Genomic DNA, 22444 nt, shown 5'->3' with positions numbered 1-22444 from the left:
TACCTAAAAAAAGCTTTCTTTTCACACATATGTATCTGTCTTAATAAAACTGCAAACTATGCTATTTGTCATTTGATAAATAAACATATTAATTAACTTTTACCTCAATATTATATGAGTTAAGGGTGGTTTAAAAGTAGTGAGCTAACATAAGAGAATTCAAAAGCTATGTTCAGTTGAGGGAGGAAAAAAAAGTATGAAGTTTCTTATTAAGTTTTTCCAGTATATTATAAAAGCGTTTCTGGATTGAAAGTTTTTTAAGCTGCATGTTTAAGTTCAGTTGACAGTAAGAAATATAGATATTTTAGGTGTAGAAGTCTCTTCCAACATCTGTGAATAATCACAAGGTAATGGAGAACACATAGGAGCCCAAACGGTCCTCAGTAATGCTATAACAGTGTGGACAGGGCAGGAGCTCAGCTAAAAGAGAGACAGCATAATTCAGTGGCCCAAAACACTGTGTTTTGTGGCCAAAAGGCATTCACCTGTATGTGCACAATTCCTATAAACAATATTGATGGATTCAAAGAAAAATAAGTGTGAAAAAGTTAGAAGCTTCTTATACAGAGATGTGCTCTTCAGAGTCCCTTCCCTGGACCACTGGACATAAATGTTATGGTTCATGTAGCAAAGACTGAGCAGACAACAATCGCTTCTGTCAGATGACAGATTTTGAAAGGATTGACTTGCCTGCATAAAGGAAAGCACCACCAACATTTGAATGGAAAAAAAGAAAACAACAGGTGATGTGTTTGTCTTATTTATGTAGAGCAATCCAAGCTGAAGTGCATGCAGCCCTGATACAGGTGACTAAAATTCTCTTTGTATGAATTATTAAAAAGCCCCAGTATTTTTCCTCGCTGAAGTAATACCAGGTGCAATATATGGCATTGTAAAAGAACAGGGGTGTGGTTTATCTGATTTAACTTCAAAAATGTTCAGTGTTTGTACTTTATAATCAATGGAGAGGAACATGCACTTCAGACATTCAAAGATGGATAGGTCAGAAGACTTATTTTAGCACCTTAGAAGTGCCATTAACAGCACAAATATATAAAGCAAGGTAAGTGAATACCTACCTTATAATTTATACTCTAATATATAAAATAATACACACATTATATGCAGTTTTATAATGCTATACATTATTATATAGCTTATCAACCTATACAACAATACTAGCATTTTTTTTCTCCAGATTTTCATTGGGGTAATATTTTAATCCATTTGGCCTTCAGTAATTGATATTTGTTTTCAGTTTTTACATGCCTGTGTGCTTAAGTGGCTTTCTAATGCATGTGTGCTCACTGACTTGGCAGGAAAGAATGACATAGTATTTGTGAGTTCAGGGATAGCTTTGAGTGCTGATGATCCAACCATTCTCTGAATATCCAGATTCCCTTTGGCATCAGTTGTCCAGTTTTGGATTCAACAGGATGAATTCCTGCTGCAAAGACTGCCTCCAAATTCCTGCCTAACAGTTCGTGTGCAGCGCAAGATGGAACAGATGGTCTCTGCATGGCAGGAGCTTCTTAGAATCAATTTCACCTCTTTTTGCCAGAACAGCTGACAACAATATTAATTGAAATCAGTTGTTGCACTTTTAGGAGAACACTTAAATTCTTGCAGTTTCTAAAAGAGATCTCTGAAATCTGTCATTCTTGCACAAACTCGTAAAAGGTTTGTTGGGAATTATGCTCTTTTTGTGTAAGATTTTTTTTATTGCTGTTTCAAGTTTTCTCTTGCCAGGAAAGAACTGGATACCAAAGAGACGTGCAGATCTGTCAGTTCCCCGAATACATGATCAGTCCCACAGAACTGATGTAATTTACACACAGTATCCAACACCTTTTACTTTTAGCAATATAATGTCTATTGTTTCAGTGTAAGAAAACCAATATGCTGTTTGATTTTTGTTATTGAAATGGAAACAGATTTATTAGAATAAGAAAAGAAGAGTGATACAAAGTGATACTTAGCTGCATGCTCCCAGCAATGAAAGCCAGAGGGTGGACACTGCAAGCACAGCAGTCCAGCAAAACACAGAATTCCAGAATCACGGAATGTCAGGGATTGGAACAGACTTTGAAAGATGTCCAGGCTGGTTTTAAATGTCTCCAGAGAAGGAGACTTCACAACCCCCCTGGGCAGCCTGTTCCAGTGTTCTGTTACCCTCATTGGGAAGTTTCTTCTCAAATTTAAGTGGAACCTCTTGTGTTCCAGTTTGAACCCACTACCCCTTGTCCTACCATTGCTTGTCACTGAGAAGAGCCTGGCTCCATCCTCGTGACACTCACCCTTTATATATTTGTAAACATTAATAAGGTCACCTCTCAGTCTCCTCATCTCCAAACTAAAGAGACCCAGCTCCCTCAGCTTTTCCTCATAAGGGAGATGCTCCACTCCCTTCATCATCTTTGTTGCCTTCAGAGATCAACAGCGGGCATAGGGAAGCCACAGGAAAAGGACCCCTCATGAATGGAAACCTGGGGTGTATTACGAAGAGTGTGACCAGTAGGTTGAGGGAGGTTATCCTCCCCCTTTGCCCTGGAGATGCCACATCTGGAGTACGCCGTTCAGTTCTGCATCCTCTGCAATCTGCTCTAGGTGTACCTGCTTTAGCAGAGGGGTTGGACTAGATGATCTCTAGACATCTCTTCCAAGCCCAACTATTCTGTGATTCTGAGAGAACAATCAGCCATTGGAATAACATCCTCAAGGAAGTGGTGGATTCCCCAATATTGGACACTTTTAAGATTCAACTGAACAGGGTGCTGGGCCATCTTGTCTAGGCTGTGCATTTTGAAAGAAAGGTTGGACCAGATGATCCTTGTGGGCCCTTCCAACCTGGTGTTCTATGATTCTGTGATACTAAGAAGAATAGTTTCTAACTAGATGAAGAAAATTAACCTGATTTCAGTCAAACCAGCAAAAATGTCAGCATCAGGATAATACAGATAAATGAGATAGTTTTTGAATTCTCACTAACAACTTTTATGAAGCTTCACTGATGAAACTCAAGATTCCTGTACAGATCTCTTGGCATATGTGCAACGATAATATAGAAGTCTTCTATATCTATAGGTGTAGAATTCAAGGATTTGTTGACTTAGCAATCCTTCATCAAACTTAAATTACACATAAATATTTAGCATGTTTTTTTTCTCTGCTATTTTGATGAAATAAAAGTTCATTTAGCTCTTTGAAAGCCTAAGCCTCTAAATCAGTTGAAGAAGTTTGCTTCTACGTGTGACACTGATGGTCCAGTTGCATACTGGACTCTAAGGAGGGAGACATAGAGGATGAGTTGTGATGCTTAAAAGGCCTTTAGAGTTCAAAGGATGGTGTAAAGGTTTCAGGAAGACTTTGCAAGAAGTCAATAGGATGAGATTCACCAGAGGTTAGAAAATAGTTTCTTCATCTTCTTGAATTAGAAAATGTTTTGGACTATTAACCATAAATGATGTGAAAGTAGCTGCATTTTTTCTCTACATTATTCTAATAGCTGTTTAGAATAGGCAACAGGGATTTAACTTTCTTTGAAAAAATAACCCTCACATTAATAATAGCTGATACAATGTCTGTGTCTGTTATTTATTTATGAGCCATGAGACAACTGATGTTTTCAGCCTGTCAGTCATTTAGATGCTTCTTTCATAGATAATATCTGCTGGCTTTCACAGTTTATTTTCAGGTTGTTAGCTTTATAGTTTTCTCAGAACACTACACAGTACTACAAACTATGATTTTCTCCAAATTAAACTAAACTTAAGCATATTTTAGATTTATTCATTAATAGTGGCTTGTGTACACCCACCAAGTTCTCTCTGTCTGTTAAGAGTTGAATTCTGCTAGATGTAAAAGCTTAAGTAGTGATGGGAATAGAATATGGGAACCTGCTAGGAAAAAGGAAAAAATGCAAAGGTTCACTTCTATGAGAAAAGCAGTATTAACAGCCACCCTTTGTGGGATAGTGCCAGAGTAGGAGTTAAGGGAGAAAACCGAATTAAAAAAAAAAAAAAAAAAAAAAATAAAAGTGGGGTTTTTTTGAAAAGTAGAAAATGTCAGAGAGAGAATATACTAGTTAAAGCCTGAAGGAGGCCCATCACTGAACCAGTGCCAGGATCACAAAGAGAAGGAGAGCAAAGAAAGGACCAAAAGTTCCAGCTAGTGGAAAAAATAACGACCTCAGCAAAAATTATTTTGAACAGAAATGGTATTTTCATATTTGCCTGTCCAAACTGAAAGGATGGCAGCCTAGAAAACTCCTATGGGAGTTCCACCAGTTTATCTTATCTACAGAAAAGATGGAAGAATCATGATAAATAAATTACATCTAGAAAGAAAACAACCTGTAAGTATCATAACTTGCAAAAAGAAAAATAGAAATAGGCTTTCAAGCCATGATGTAACCTATCTAAGGCAAGAAATCAACTTCTGTATGACTTTTCCACTTGCTGCTTTTTCTATAGCTTAGGTGAATGTGTATTTAGGAGAACTGAGATGTAGGTTCTTGTTGCCCAAATAACATTTAATTCACTGCATTATAAAGCTTTCTTCTCCTAAGTCATGCTTGCTGTACTCTAATATGAACTATATTTTTACTTACCTTTCTGGTTTTAATCTTTAAATAGAAAACTGTAATTTCCTCTGATCATTGCGAGAATGGCAAAAATGTGATATATAACCCAAAATTTGCCATTCCTACTCATTCTGTCATCCAGAAAACAGAGATGTGCTCTTCAAGACAATGTTTTATAGTAATATATAAACTTCACATAAGTGTTTATCCAAGTCTGGTAAAACAATAAATATAGGAAAAAACAAAATGAGCTCAAAAATGTAAGTAGAGAAATAGGTATATTTTCAAAAAAATCTTTAAAAAGCTTTTCATTTACTATATTTCATATATTTTTTATTTTTCTATATGTACAGCCTATGAAGTACATATACAGTAGTTAATTTCTCTATCTTCTGTTCATAAACTCCTTTTGCTCTTTAAGTCCAACAGAGAGAGATATTTTTCAGATTATCCCAAAGAGTTATAATTTCTTTTAAAAACTGTAAATAGAGTTTCTTTCTAATGAAATACTGTATTTTCTGTTTTTCATACAAGACTTGGGGTTTTTTAGAGCTATTCATTACTTTTTTAGCAATAGTTGAGAAACATAAATCAGGTTTAAGTTTGTATGTACAAAAACTAAAGGAAAATGTTAGTATGGTAAGTCTATGCTCAGTATGAAAAGTCTGGATGCTGCATAAATCCTGTTAGTTGCTCTTGGCTCAGTCCAGCAAGCAGTATTTAACCACAGTAGCAGAGCTTGAAAGTGAAAAACAATATCTAATTAACAGAAATAACTCTACTGTGGAACAGAATCATGAGGAGTACATATAAAGGAAAATTAAAATGCAGGATGGTTGAAGGTTTATGAAAGTAAAATGAAGAAAACTCTCATCAAAAATTAATATTTGGAAAAATAAAATGTAACCAAATGAAAAACCTGTTTACCTTGGAGAAGGAAGAAGAGGCAACAGAAATAATCTACGATATACAGATATTTTAGTGTTGGTTGGTTGTTTGCATAAATAGAATAAGGAAATTAAATCCACCTGCTGTTGGCGTGAAAGGGAAGCGGCTCCATTTAATGTTTCTCAACTATGGAAATTACAAAAATGATCGTCCTTAAAGCTGAAGAAAACATTTTACAAAAAAATCCAAAACAAATAAGGGCATTTACATATAAAAGGGCTTTCAGTTTTTTAATCTGCTCAGTCAAAAAACATTTAGGAACAAATAAGCCATTTTTATAACAACTTAGGAGAAAAATGCTAGAAGTATCTCATGTATTTGGAGAGAAGTTGTCCTCTTCCCTGTTCACAAATAAAGCTTTTACATGTGACCACAGCTTCACCAAACTAGTTCAGCCTGAAATCTTCTTATGGGTAGTCATATTTAAGACATATACCCTTTCACTGGAACAAGCTCCCCAGGGAGGTGTCACTGCCCCAAGCCTGGCAGTGTTCAAGAAGGGACTGGACAATGCCCTCAGACACATGATGTGAACTGTGGGGTTGTCATTTGCAGGACAGGAGTTGGACTCGGTGATCCTTGTGGGTCCCTTCCAACTCATTCTATGATTCTATACTACTCAGCTGAAAAGAGGTAGAAGACATAGGCTACCATTAAAACAACAAACCTCATGAAATTTGAGAGTGTGGTAAGTCAAATCACAGATGCAGAACAATGTGGAGACCTTGAGGTACAAGGAAGTGACTATTAGCTCATTGCAAGATTAAAGCTGTTATGCCACCCAAACACTGCCAAATATGAGTGGAGTGCATGTAATGGCTCAGAGGAAAATGGGAAGGAGGGACAAATATTATGAGGCTGAGTTATGATTATCACTATAAAAATGAAAATACTAAGGATGCAGCACTTTGCAATTAGTGGTGATGTGTCTACAGACACACCTGATCTACCACCTGGTCTTGTGTCATCTCCGTAATAATTTGAACAAAGAGGACAACAATGCAGAAATACTAATTCACATTTCCTAGAGGAGTTAGATCTGATTTCTCTGTTTATGCAAAGATTCTATGGACAAGTAGAAATTTTTTTAACGGTTTCCCAGAATCACTGAACCAAAGAATTGTTTAGTTCGGAATGCGTCTCTTGACATCCTCGTGTCCAAACCCTGTGCTCAAGCAGGGCCATGTACAGCCAGTTGCCTAGAACTGTGTCCAGACAGCTTTTGAATATCTCCAAGGATGGAGACTCCACAACAGCCTTGGGTAACCTGTTCCAGTTCTCAGTCTTCTGGATGGTGAAAAAGTGTTTCCTGAAGTTCAGACAGAATCTCTTGTGTTTCAGTTCTTTGGTCTTGTCATTGAGCACTCCTGAAAAGAGCTTAACTCTGTCTTCTTTACATCCTTCCTTTAGGTATTAATATACATTGATGAGATCTCCCCAAGCCTGCTCTTTTTTAGGCTGAACAGCCCCAGATCTCTCAGCCTTTCCTCATAAGTGAAGCATTCCAGTTCCCTGATCACCCTTGTGGCCCTTCAGTGAACTCTTTCCAGTATGTCCATGTCTCTGTTGTGCTGGGGAGCCCAGAACTGGACACAGTACTCCAGATGTGACCTTGCTGGTGTTGATTAGGGTGGAAAGACCTCCTCCCTCAACCTGCTGGCAACGCTTTGTCTAATGCAGTTGAGTATACCATTCACCTTCTTTGCAGCAAGGGTGCATTGCTGGCTCATGTTCAACCTCATGTCCACCTGGACCCTTGGGTTCTTTTCTGCCAAGCTGCTTCCCAGCTGGGTGGCCCCCAGTATATACAGTGCATGGGGCTATTTCTCTTGAGGTAGAGGACTTTGCACTTCCCCTTGTTGAATGCCATGAGGTTCCTGTTGTCCCACTTCTCCAGCTTGTCAAGGTCCCTCCAGATAGCAGCTTGAGCTGCTTGGCATATCAGCCACTTCTCCCTCTTTGGTGTCATTTGTAGACTGTCTGAGGGTACACTGCTGAGGTTTGCTGGAGGTGACAAAGAAAACATGCAATACTTAGCTATAATCAAGTGAGCAGAGCGTGCCTGTTATCTAGGAGTGGCAGTTTACATAATCACAGAATGGATAGCCCCACAGAATGTTTAGCCCCAACCCCACCTTCAGACGGCAATTAAAACCATGTGTCGCTCACTTACCCCTCCCCTATGCCCAGTGAAATGGGGAGGAAAATCAGGAAACAAAAGTCAAAACTAATGGGTTGGGATAAGAACAGTTTAACACAATAGTGAAACAAACAAACAAATAAACAAAAATAACAACAATAATAATGAAAGCATATACAAAGTGATGGATATACAGCACAATCTCATCACATAGAAATCCCAGCACTGCAACTTGCCTCCTCTGAAGCAGCAAGTGGATTCCCAACCACAGCCCATGCTGAAACCTCCCCTCGTCCTGGACAGTAGCTCTCACCTGAAACACAATAGCCCCAAATCATGTGTTCCAGAGAGAATCAAGAGCGCCACAGACCACCCTCTCCCCAGCAGTGTGAGAGAGAGAAAGAGAGAGAAACCTTGCCCCCCTGGTCCACCCCCTTTGTAACTGGGTATGACCTATGCGGTATTGAATACACCTTGGTCTAGTTTTGGGTCCGCTGTCCTATAGCTGCCTATAGAAATTAACCTTATCTCAGGGGACCCAGCACACTAGGACAATGCTGAACAAGATAGGTTTAATTATCACCTGTTAATCTAGCCTGGAATCACAGACTCACAGAATCACAGAATGTGAGGGATTGGAAGGGACCTCAAAAGATCATCTAGTCCAATCCCCCTGCCGGAGCAGGAACACCTAGATGAGGTTACACAGGAAGGCGTCCAGGCGGGTTTTAAATGTCTCCAGAGTAGGAGACTCCACAACCCCCCTGGGCAGCCTGTTCCAGTGTTCTGTCACCCTCACTGAGAAGTTGGTTCTTCTCAAATTTAAGTGGAACCTCTTGTGTTCCTGTTTGAACCCATTACCCCTTGTCCTACCATTGCTTGTCACTGAGAAGAGCCTGGCTCCATCCTCGTGACACTCACCCTTATATATTTATAAACATTAACATGGTGACCTCTCAGTCTCCTCTTCTCCAAGCTAAAGAGTCCCAGCTCCCTCAGCCTTTCCTCATAAGGGAGATGCTCCACTCCATCATCTTTGTTGTCCTGTGCTGGACTCTCTCCATCAGTTCCCTGTCCTTCTGGAACTGAGTGGCCCAGAACTGGACAAAATATTCCAGGTGTGGTCTCACCTGGAGATGGCACACCCATATGGCACACTATTAGAAAGGGAAAAGGTGGCAATCCTTCTTTACATGGTCTGTCAGGGCTCTAATCCAACTGGCAAGAACAGTATTACTATGACAGACTTTTAGAAATTTGTAGATTATAGCACGTTTAGAAATATGACTGTCTAACATGTCCATGGTTTGAGTTCCTAAGAACACATCACATCCCTAATCTACATCCTTCATTAACTTTAAACAACTAGTGAATCGTGCCTCTGTTATGTTAAGGATTAAAGTTTCTTGATTCTTTCTTGGCAACAGGTATATTGTTCTGTGTCAAGGCTGATCTCCAAAGTCCTTAGGACAGACCATGCTTGGTAAAGGAGATTGACTTTTGAGAGGGTCTTCCAGGACTAAGAGGATTCCAGACTGCGGCCATCTGTAATGAAAGGTGTGAAATATTCCACGCTCAAAAAATCTTTCCAACATTACAGGTTCCAATATCCCTGTTACATTAAAATGAGGAAAGCAAACAGATATTTCTGTCTATCTGCTATAGAAATATAACAGAGTTTCCATTTTAAATATGCATCATATAAAGCATATCTAACATAGTAAACTTTTATTCCTCCTCAAAACCAGATTTCATTTCCTGGAACTGAAGAATAAACAGAAATGCCATGAAGTATCTTTGCTATCCTTAATTTATTTTGTTCACAAAGTATCAAATCAGTTTGGACTGATAAACTACTAATACAGCTCCTATTGTACCAGCTAATGCTGGAGAAGTGATGTATCTGGCATCAACTATCTCTGAAACAAGTATTTGTCTCTTATCAGTATTCTCTCTTTTTGTGTTTTATTTCTTTTACTGCAAATCTTTCACTAGAGGTAATAGAAAATGGGCTACCCTGAGATAGCATATACATGCCTTTAAAATGCTGCTTACTGTTGCCTTTAAAAATAGAAGAGCCTTTTAACCTCATTTATCAAACAATCATGGCTACTGCAATCATACTGTCTGTTTGTTTGTCTCTTTTCACATCTGCCCACTCATTTGTCTTCCTTTTGATAAACTGAATCTCCTGGCCAGGGTCCACCAAATTCAACTGAAGTCTCATAAATTCATATGAGTTTTGTGATGATCTGTCATGGGATAGTTATGTGTGTGAGGAACTGAGTGGAAAGCTGAGCTGAGAGTTGATGGAATTGGGAAGTGGAGGAGGCTAGAAGAAGCACATGGCTAGAAGATGTTGCGGGATTATATGAAGGGATTTAAGGGAGTAGGTAAACATAAAGTTAAAGGAAGCAGGAATTTGTCTATGTGACATACCATCCTAATCAGATTAGTCAACATAGGTTTCTTAAATGGCATATATCATGATTTGTGGCTTGCAGTTAATTATTGTGGCAGGTGCACTCCTCCCCAGCTTTCTACAACACCAGAAATGTCTTGAGCAGTGGACCATGCATAGTTTCTATGGTCACATATACACCTTGGTCAACAGACATGACCCTTAGCCAAATGTCTTGGTTAAGAGAAGTTTCTAGACCACTGACAGTATATGACCACAGATCAGATTTGACTAAGGTATAAATGAAGTCCACCATAAACCCTGTTTGAGTCAGTCCTCCTTCAAGCAGTGGGCCTGCAGTAGGTGACTCTCTCTTAGGTGGGGATGCCACCTAAGAAAACTCCTTGAGGTTGAGAGCCCTCGTTTTATAGGTTAGTGATTGCAGATTTGAATCATCGTTCTGAAGTTTGATGATCCCGAGTCAGCTGTATAGTAATCAAATTCCACTTGGTATCCCAAACCTGTAGTTTACTAAATGTTTGTCAGAGCATAAAGTGATTTTAATTAAAAAAACATTTTATTCTCGTTTTACCACTAGTTAAACAATTTTGATCAGAAGAAAAAATAAATTCCCCTTTGAATTTTCCATCTACCTGGTTTGATTTTGATGTGCCTACAAAACAATTATATATCTTTAACAGGAAATAGAATACAAATATTCTATGTATGAAGACAGTGTAATTGTTATATTATGTGTCTAAGTGATGAAGGCTGAAAATTTAAAAAAGATTAATTAAGTGATATCCTTTAGAAGAGGAGAAGTGTAAAATCCGTATGTATGGGAAATTCTAACTTAAAGTGTTAAAGACACTTCACACAATTTGTACTTTTGTAATAACTAATACTTAAAACACTGATTTATTTTCTTCCTTTTCCTTTTGATTAAGTTCCAAGCAGAATATTTTTATACATTTGGACTTGCATACATTTTGTACTATTTATGGGCCTGATATACACTGACAGCTACAGCTGATCAGTAAAATTGAAACACGGCTACTCTTTCTTCAAGGAATTATTTCACATGTCATTTAAGCATTTAAATCACCAAAGTGGTGGTTTAATTCCTTGGAGTGAGTATAACACAAATGACATAGTAAAAGTGTCAGCATCAAAGTGAATACCAAACACACTTCAAGGGAAAATCAGATCATTTAAAATGGAAACATGTCTCATAACTACAATAGCTGAAGATAAAAGTGGTGGAAGTGCACAAACCTACACATCCTTAGAATCGAGTTTCAAGAATCTGTATGTTACAAGGGTAATGTAGCACATGTCCATTGCTTAGTGATTTATATCAGAAGTAGTTGAAATACCTATCAATATCTTTATAACTAACACAATAGAAATCTCTGGTGCAAGTGCTTAACTGTCTTTTCAATAATATTGTTTTTACATGCTCATTTTAATGTTGAGGGACTTGTTTATTCAAATCAGACTCCTGCATATGCTCACTCTTATGGTGTTTTGAACAAATATAGGGCAAAGCTATTCACAAATGTTCTTATGGTTTCAGATGTGTTTTTTTTTTTCCTAATGGGGACAGGGATGCTCTGGCAGTGACTAGTGCTGGTTAATCTTTCTATCCAATACAATGCTAACTGTTCATTTTGCAGTTCTTGATAAGACCAATGAAGCATTGCCCTGCATAAGGAGGCACAAATGCTGACATAACATCACATGTAACTCTCTGTTTCTTCACCTCAGGCTAGCTCTTTGATGAAGCAAAGGCCAGAGTTCTGTCTTTTGGGGACTCTCAGATTAATTACATTGAATTAAACCTTAAGGCTATTCCATTTAAATTCCAGAATTAAGTCTTCAGCAGTGCTCAGTCAATTTTGTAGAGCTCTTTTCTTGTAAGCATATGTGTAAGGCACTCAGGAAACAAAGTTGATACTGTTTAAAATAGTATTACGTTTGACACAAAAGCTGTGAGGCATTTATCGGCATTCTCTATATTTTGTGCTTCTTATATGGGGGTCAAATACAACATTTTCACTGATTTTTAGCAGACACAAGAACATTAATTTTTTTCTACCCTCACTGATATCTGTCTTTAAAATGTAACAGCTCTGCTACGTCTTCTCTGATTTTTCAAACTGAAAAGATTCAATGCTGACCTTTTCCAAACTTGTAATAACTTCTTCAATATACCAGGTATGGTTTTAACAACTGTTTTTAAGCAGTCTTGCCCAAATATGCCCAACCCAAGTTGGTAAGAATGTGCTGAAACAGAGTCTCCGTCAAAAGCAGTCACATGGCAGCAGTTGTGCCATTGAACAAGGAAGAAGGAAGGAAGTTGAACATACTGCTCTTGTTCAGAGCAGTCTACCCATAGTTCCTACATCCTCCCTATGCACATCCTTTTTGGGGAATATGTATATGGTGTCACTTTGTAGCAGAAGAGATTTATACAGGTAAGAAACTCATGGTGCCAGTCCCTATGATTTTGGGCAAAAGCAAAGCAGAGGCACTGCTAACTGACAGGCTGCTTTACTGCATAATTACCCTCTTCACCCACACCTTAAATCAGCCTTATGTCAGCGTTCCAAATATCCACTTCCTCCTGATTCATCAGGAGCTGTGTATTCACAGTGGATGTAAGGACAATCCCTCAGAAAGGCCATTGATTAAAAAGTCACATGAGCAAGTGCTTATAGAGCTTCCAAAACTTTTTTCCTCTTTTTATTTATTTATGCTCTCCATTAATTTTAATTAAATACCTGTTGGAGATGTTGAAATATAGATTATGTAAGCTAAATGTAGGCACCCAGAAAATGTTATGTGCCATGGTATTTCTTTCTGCTGGATCAAGAGGGAAGCAGCTATGCTGAAATACCAACAGCAGGTCTGTTTCCAAAGACGTTCAAGTCAAGAAGTTGCTGGGTCACAGCTTTGCTTTCAAGTTCAAATCTAAGTGATGACAAAGTCATGCCAACTGTAAGTCATCTGCCCAGAGTCCCGTCAGGTATGAGTATAACCAAACGTAGATTTGCGACTACCATATCCCTATATGCAAAACCAAGGGAGAAATATTAAAAATAGTGATAATCTAATATATTAATTTCTTTAGATTCCTTAAATATTCATACATCCAAACCTCTGGGTGCATATACAAAATATTAATTGGAAATCCAGGAACATAAGGAAGTCATATGATATATGTCTCAGAGACGCTTTCTCGGAGGAAACTGCTGCATTCTAAAAGCTTTATTGTTCTCGATAGTTGTTTGATTTTTTCCATCATTTTCTTTGACCTAAATGTTAGTAGAGAATTTTAGGAAAAGAACTTTGATTCTTCAAATACTCTGTGTAGCTTTTAATGGGGAAAAAAAAAAGTAAAAGGAGACATGAAGAAGGAAAGAGGAGAAGAGAAGGGGGAAGAGAAAGGGGAAGAGGAGGCAGAAGAGGAGAAGAGGAAAGCAGATGAAGAGAAACAGGAAACAGAAACAATCACAAAAAAAAATAAGAGAAAAACTAAAGAAAAAGAGAAAAGAAAAAGAAAAAAGAAAAAGGAAAAGCAAAAGCAAAAGTGAAAGTGGAAAAAAAAAGAAAGGGAAAAAAGAAAAAGAAAAAGAAAAAGAAAAAGAAAGAAAAAGAAAAAGAAAAAGAAAAAGAAAAAGAAAAAGAAAAAGAAAAAGAAAAAGAAAAAGAAAAAGAAAAAGAAAAAGAAAAAGAAAAAGAAAAAGAAAAAGAAAAAGAAAGGAAAAGGAAAAGGAAAAGAAAAAGAAAAAGAAAAAGAAAAAGAAAAAGAAAAAGAAAAAGAAAAAGAAAAAGAAAAAGAAAAAGAAAAAGAAAAAGAAAAAGAAAGAAAAAGAAAAAGAAAGAAAAAGAAAAAGAAAAAGAAAAAGAAAAAGAAAAAGAAAAAGAAAAAGAAAAAGAAAGGAAAAGAAAAAGAAAAAGAAAGGAAAAGAAAAAGAAAAAAAGAAAAAGGAAAAGAAAAAGAAAAAGAAAAAGAAAAAGAAAAAGAAAAAGAAAAAGAAAAAGAAAAAGAAAAAGAAAAAGAAAAAGAAAAAGAAAAAGAAAAAGAAAAAGAAAAAGAAAAAGAAAAAACAGTTTATTAGTTCAAGCTTCCTCAAAAAAATTCATCTGACCTGATGAGACAAATCAGAACCCCATTGGCGGTTTAACAGAGCAATCAGCAATACATCAAATCTGATTGATATGTCTCTTCAGAAACCTGACAGGTGATTCCACCAGCACAGACAAATCTTCCCTAGAAGACCTTATTGCTGGCAAAGTCTGTGGAAAGATTTTTCCAGTCATCTCTTTTGTATTTCGCCCTTGAATAGCAGTGATTTTTTTTTTTTTTGTCCAATCCTTTTGTTTTGACTTGATTTGAATAGTATTATCCAGACCTAAAATGTTTTTTATGACAGAACATAGCTTTTACCTCTCAAAATGGCAAACATTTTATCAGGTGGTGTAAATTATTTCTCTGCTCAAGATAAAATAAGAAAGTAATAAATGTAATTTGCACAAAACACCAATTCTAATGGCTGTAAGCATATTCTTTAAATTATTAAATTCACATTAAGAGTCAAGAAGCATTGTTACCTTCTGTTTGGATTTTGAGGGAGTTCCTGTACAATTATGGCACAGAAAAGCAGAGACAAACAACTGGCATAAACCAATTAGGGGCTCCTTTGCTTCAACACAGTTACAAATTGTGTCATGTTAAGCGATTATTTGGTTCTATGAAGTATGCATAATTGAAAGCTTTATTGAAAAATGTCATAAAAATTATGTTTTTCACTTACGTCAATGGAAGATTACATAGGTTGCACTTCCACTTCCAAATCTGTTAACTTAAAAGGTCTCCGTCCTCTCTGCTCTACAGCCCATTCACAACCTTAAACTGAGAAATCAATTTTTTAAGTAAGACCTCGCTGTAATATGACATAGCAGGCTGCAGATATAGTGGTCCTTTGTGTATTAGTAGATGTCATCCTTCTTAAGGCCAGGGACACTGAAGGCATTATAAATAATTTACTGTATCAATTAATATTCAACATTATATAAATAGGAAGTTAGCATACTCTGTTTATGTAGTGCTGAGTGCATCATGAAAAAGATATAAATAAGCAGAGTGAACAAAAGCTGCCAGCAGAACAAACGAGCTGGCTGATCTTCTCTTCCCTGTCAGGGCAGCTCTGCGAAGCTCTGCAGCTCGCTGTGACGGAGGTGTGCACACGGAGGGAGATGTCAGGAATGCAGAGGTAAAGTGATGGCAGCAGCAACATCCTCCCTCCCAGTGCTGCCCCCAAACCCAGTGCTGTGGGACAGGGGAGAGACCGCATGTTGCCAGCACTGCCATGTAGCCCTCCTCTCCTATGGCTGCCCAGCAGCACGATTTAGGCTCCTGTCAGGTCATCTTGGAAACAGTCCGAAAAAAAAGCATCTCGGGATCAGAAGTGTTCAGAGATGGAGCCACCTTTTGCTCCTTGATCTTTCTGGGTGCTCTGTGTGCCCCCAGCTTTTGGTGGGGCAGTTTTTCAGCTGCAGCCTACATCCAGGAGCATTAACTATGAGTGTACATGAACTAGAGTGTGATCAATGATGGATATGATCAGGTGGGTAAGCTGGAAAATAGATTTGAAACAGAAAGGAAAAAGATAATCAGTTTCATATACAAATTTTATTTACATAAAATTCTTCTCCACATAATATGTGCAAATAATTTCCATTAAAAAGGCATGAGCTTGTAGGGAGAATTGGGAAGAGAAAGCAGAACATAATTTCTTCTATAAAAACTCAGGTCTACATGATGATGTTTATTTTTCTTTATGAAGTATAAAAAAGTCTGTTTAACCTCTGAGCAGTTGAATAAGGTAATTATTTGCCATTCATTAGCAGTAATATGAAATTTCAGATAAAGTATGCATGATCTGAATCAAGAGCATGTAAGGTCATTTCTTTTTAATGATGTCAGTTCATAATTAAAACCAACACAAGGGGTTTATTTTTGGAGGATGGAAGCTAATCTTTAAATGTGCACGTTACAGATTTTATGTCCAATCCCAGTCTGGCTGGTTTATTAAAATGTATTTGGTGTGCTTCTCTACCAAAAATCAATTTTAACACCTTTTTGCAAATAATTTCCTTCCTGTTAGAATAATTTTCATTTGTAATTATAAATTCATCAGTGTAACAAGATACAATTGGAGTTTCAAGAGTATAGTTAATTTTTTAAATTATATTTAATGAATAATTGAAAATTATAATAACCTAATGAAAATAAATTTGAATTTATGATTGTTTCATTTTAATTTTTAAGTCCCTTTATAAGATCTTCATAGCAAGAATACTTGCATATGTTCTACAGCTTGAACTTGTCATTAAATATCGCAAATAGGATCAAAATAATCTGATCACTTATTCCTGTTATCTCCTAGATTATATGCACACAAATGTGGTCACTTAGATGCTTACAGTGAAATTTGGTTTCTATTAAAATTAAGACACAGTTCCTAGTGATGTAGAGGGGTCAATACGTTATCCATGGAAATGCATAGCATAATCACTTAGGAAGGTCTTTGAGCAGAAATACTCCCTTCATCTCCTTCAGTCTATGCAGCTCTGACCTAAAAGATAATGATGATTCTTCGTCCTCATTAACACCAATAGAGTCAGAGGGTGTTAACATTTTCTCAGCAGTTTACAAGTACCACGGCACAGCCCCAAACCAAGAGCCTGTTAAAGGTACATGTGTAGCTCTTGTTGGCTCTGTGGAAATGGAATCAGACATGTTCTATTAGCCTTGAAGGTCAAAGGAAGACTTAACCTTTTAAGGCATTAGAAGTCATTCTTTGATGACGAGTAGGTAGTGCTTTAAGAGATTCATCTGACATATCTTTAGCTATGTGTCTTTAGCTGAGTGTCTATTCCAATTTTCAATTATTTTAAATTTGACTGCTGCATCGAACTTACGGAAAATCTTAGGTTGAGATTAATTGGGTTCTGAAGGTTTTCCTTTTCATATACTGACTGAAATAAAGGTTTAAATGAATGGTTAGATTCTATGATTACTTTTAGATAGTCTTGATTATAAGATACAGATTCACAATGAATGCAGCTGAAATTTCCAGAATAATTGTCTGTGCAGGTGCTAACAGGTTTCCTATGTCAAGCTTCAGGCAGCACAAGCTCCTGTGGGCTGCAGAAAACTCTACTCTGCAGGCACTGAGGTGTGCCAGTTGGCTGGAGCTACTGGTGGGCACAGTGATGGTATTTGGAAGTGTTGCATCAAGGAAGGAACTGCTATTCAGGGCACTGAGCTGAGTCCAACCTTCTCCTCCTCAGAAAAAAAAAAAAAATGATCACAAATAATTAAGTCAGGAATAGTTTTGACTATAAAATTGATACAGAATTTGTATATGCTTACCTCCAAATTGGCTGCTCTGGCATGCAAATAGTCGTTCCAGACTATAAGAACATTTCCAGTGCCATTCTGAAACAGATTATGAAATTATTCCAATGCAAATTAAGGAAATAAACAACTTTATTTCTGGTTATGGTTGGGTTTATAAACTACAGGATGCTGAATATTCATCAGTGATTGATCAAAAACTGTCTTTAAACTTGAGGAAGCCAACACTATATCCCTACTTTATTTTGGTTTTAGGAAAAATAGGGTTCAATTTTTATTCGAGCTCTGTTGGTAATAAAAAATGGATATTCCATCATAAAATTAACAGCCTTAGTACGTGTGGCTTGAAACTGTCATTAAACATACCTTTTGTTTTATGACTACACATCAAAGTAATGCCATTGCCTAGGAAAATCTGCCTATTTGAGACAAAACAAACAAACAAACAAACAAAACACACCACATTTGAAGATTAGGAAAAAAAACCCAAACCATTTACAACTTTGGAAACTAATTCACTATGGAATTTGCAGCAAGACTGTGTAGCATAAGATCTTCATGGTAAATGAATTTGTATGCTCCTAGTTCACTAACACTAAAATTGTAGTCCTGATTAATTATGTATCATACAGAATTATTTCAATTCAGAAATCTATGCATAGGAATGACTTATATTTTATATACAGTTAGCACAGAAAATACAAAAAAAAAAAAGAAAGCTAGGAAATTCTGCAAGCATAATATTTAAACAAAAGATGAGGAGATGAATAGCATTTTCTTTGTTAAATGAATTTATTCACTGTTTTGATACTGATGGCATTTCTGCAATTACCTAAAACTTGTAACATGTAACAGCTATATGAGGTTTACTATTTTTTAAGGCATGTGAAATGCTTTAATCTCCCCATTTGATAGGAAAATATAAACCAAGATAATATTATAGCTGAGAGTGATAAGGTGACTGCTCATATTCAAGTACATATATTAGACTCAAAAAATATCTCAGTTTGCCAGTTAGACGTAATTAGCAATCACAGTTGGGTAGAAAAATTATAATGAATCTTAAATTTATAATAGGTAAGCAATAAGATTTTGCAAGTTCCGAACAAGGAATAGGTTCAGAGATCAGTATGTCATATCATTTTACAGAATACAAGGAGACATTTCTTCCTTCAAGGTTATCATGTGCCATATGCCTTGCTCTATAGGTTTGCCAAAAGTCACTTAGTGCCATATGTCCTAAGCGATTTGTTTTTCAAATAATACCTCAGCTGTTGGAGACACTATTTGATGAAAATAGTCAGAAAAAAAGGCAAATGTTTGTGTTTTGCTGCTATCAAAGACACCATTTTTCTGTTCAAAGTAGGTATCACATACATCATATGTACATTTTAAACCTTTATATTGACTTCTCCGTAAGACAATTTTACATAAAGCCACCTCCTGTACCACTCTCAGCAGAGGGGATAGGCTTGTCTGCACAGGCAGGCAGATACCAACTCAAACAGGCTATTTCATCTTTCCCTAACAAAAATATTAAGACTTCAGAAGGCTGAGCAACCTGACAAAACAGTGTTTAATCACAAAATATTTACCACTGTAGTGAATAGTTGGGAGGAGCAGAACAGGGGTGGAAATCATTCCTCTTCTATAATCCTTTCTTTCAATCCCACAGCTGTTAGCTGCTTTGTCAAGCAGCTTCTTAAAAATTCTTAAATGCCAATCTTTCTGAAAAAGGGTTTGTCATGTGCCACTGCATAAGATTCACAATCCTTTAACTTAGGGCAGAGGTAGTACAGCATGCCACACATCGCGTTAAACTGTTCCTATTGAGTTAACCACTATCTTTCTCAAGAATTTAAATTAGGGATTTGTGGAAGCAGGAAGCATGTTTATGGAAATATATTTTTAGATATACTAAAAATTTACTATTTTCAGGCCATATTATCCTTTTTCACCTTGAGCCAAGCACCACATATTTACTCACTTACACTGCAGAGAACATAATATGATGGGAGTGGAGACTCCGCTAAATATTAGCTTCTGTAATACATACGTGGGCAATACTTGCTGTTCCAGCCCCAGAACTGCAGTTTCCAGTGTCACACAGTGGCTTCTTTTGATTAAGGACACAATTCAGTTCTATATCAAAACACCTGAATTTAAATGTCATTATATATAGAAGACTCCACTATTATAATCAGCAGAAGTTGGGACAATATGGCCAGCAGAGCCTGCAGAGGATTTTGGTTAACCAGGTCTTCAATGTTTATTTAATTGGTCTTTTGAATCCCCTGGCCACATTGATTAGATTTTCGCAGATTATAACAGGAGTTAAAACATCTACTATTCTTGTAGACAATGACAAATAAATGTGTATATCCCAAACAACCTCTTTTCTTAAAAGCATGAAGCAGTTCTGCAAATTAAGGTATTTTGAAATGTCCAGGAGACCGCTTTGGAGATCCCACTAGACTTCAGTTGCTGCTTCGGAAGGGTTAGATGTCAGAATCAAGACAACTGCAAAAAAAACCCATAGAAGTTCCAAAACTCAAATAATGAAATTGTAAGTGGCAATGAGTTTTTTGAGATAACTCTGTGTAAAGCACCCACAGTTGATTTCATTGAAGAAGAACTAACAAAAGACTAAAAGGGAGAACTACAAAGATATTTCATCCAGAATAAATTTGAATCCTCTCTGAACAAGTCCTAATTTGGAAATGCACAATATTTTGCAGATATTTAAATTGGGACAATACAATAGTTCTTGTAATGTTATTTCTCAATGCTGTTTCTCATTTTTTTTTTTTTTCCTTTTTCCTGATGGGAATGCCCTTCAAGTGACAACAATATGCAGTTAAAACATGCAGTTCCTCCTAGGAAGTCTGTTGCTGACAATGTGAAATGCAATGCCCTAACATGACCCAGTTTTCTGTAACAATCATAGAAAATAAAGAATCTGAGCTGTCTTGGTCTTGAAACTGGTAAAGAAAGGGAAAAAGAAAAAAAAAAAGAAAAAAGAAAATTCAAAAATCTGTATTTTCAATGCTGAATGTCTAGTTGTATAAAATCATCATAACTCTTGTACAAAATCAGAGCTGCCAAACTTCAGAAAACATAGCCCTGCCTTATGACATGTCTTGTTTTATGCAAAGAAAAAATTAATGGAGCTTTACAAGGAATAGTCAACAGAAACATAAGACAGCTTCGCTGCCCCACCATTTTCTTCAGATACCACTGATGACAATAACATCTATGAGAAATGGAAATGCACTGCTTTGTATTTTTTTGCCAGATCTTTTAAAACTGAAACAGATTTGACATTTCTAATGGAAATTTCAGACCAGTTGCTCCAGAAAGTGTTAATGGTAATTCTGTTCTTGACCATCTTATTTGAGCCAGGACAGAGAAGCATGGAAACTCCACTTAATTACAATATCGGGGCGCTATTCAATTTTGAGTATGATACAAAAGCAAGTCTGACTTCTTTTTGTTAAAATTGAATAATGGTTTTATAAGAATAAAGAATTACTGTTCTGTCTTCTGTTCACACCTGAACCTTATACTTTCTGAGTTCTCTGGTAGTTTACATGAATATAGTTACTATTCTTTCTTTAGCAGTCACTTCACAACTCTTAGGATCACAGGCAATCAGTCATTTTACAGCAAGACTGATTTTCTGAGATAAAATTTGGGGTTTTGCTTTCTAACAACCTATTTTCCTAACTGGAAACACTGGAACAAATCTCTGTGCAATTGTCCAGCACACTCTGTTTAACTTTCACCCCAAGTCTGTGCAAAGATGATTTTCAAAGCGAAAGATTTAAGACCCTGGTGAAACTTTCATATACTTCTCTGTAAAGATGACACTCTGTTCTGTCTTGCACAATAGCGGGTAGTTGTATTAGCAAGAAACAGAAAGCAAATTGTTTTTCCTGGTAAAGTCGCAGAAGTACTCATTCCATCTTTTCCTTTCTCTGCACCACCAATTTTGTTTTTAGGCACGTTGGACAGACTTAGCTCTTGTGTGCTGAAGCCAAGCTTGTTGCTACTGCATCAATCAAGCAGTGAAAATCCCATGGAGCTATTGCGAAGTGGATAATGTGAGCTGGGTTTCCTTCTTCTGTTAAAATATGTTTCATCATTAATAGCCCATGAACATGTATGACAAAGTTCACAAGTTGGAGGATTACTCTCTGCTTTTAACAGGGTTGGACAGGGTTGACAGTGCTTGCTTACATCTGTTTGCTTTTCTTTGCAAAGTGATGGAATTGCTTTTATATTTTTTAAAAAATGAAAGGGAGGGCTTAAAACAACAGCAAACTTTTTTGCAATGAGTCCTAAGCACCTTAATTAGATAAATTTTGCTTTGAATGTAATAATGATGTGGTGATTATTCCTTGATTCAATGATACACTGAGTTTGAAGTGTAAAACAGATAGTGCATATGAGGAGAAATCTTGTTAGTCTGAGCAATTAAAATATAATTAATTTCACAGAACCTTACCTCAGAACAGCCTTAAATATGACATTTTACATTTCATTATAAAGTCTAACGTGCATCACTGAAGTTTTTTATACATCCCTATTTCTCCATGCTTTTACAGTATTTTCAGATTTATTTCCTTTTTTGTATATAGTCTAATACATACTGTTCTCAGTAATTGCCAACATTTTAGAATTAGTGGAAATAATTAATGCAGATTTCAGGGAGACTGAACTAGCAACAGTCTAGTCTAGGGCTATTATCCTTGAGAGCTGTCAAAAGTAATAATATGCAAAACACTAAATGTCATTGTTCTTAATATTTTGTAATCTGAAGTCACTGTAAAGGCTTGCACCATATTTGTATAAAACTGCAAGAGCAAATAGACTGCAACTGTTTGTGTAGTCGCAGTAGTATAATTCTTAATGTTACAAAGCTTTGCTGACTTTCTTTGGTGA

The sequence above is a fragment of the Streptopelia decaocto genome (assembly GCF_964273445.1).
Source record: "Streptopelia decaocto genome assembly, chromosome: 3".
Taxonomy (NCBI): Eukaryota; Metazoa; Chordata; class Aves; order Columbiformes; family Columbidae; genus Streptopelia; species Streptopelia decaocto.
Note: the sequence above shows the minus strand (reverse complement) of the source record.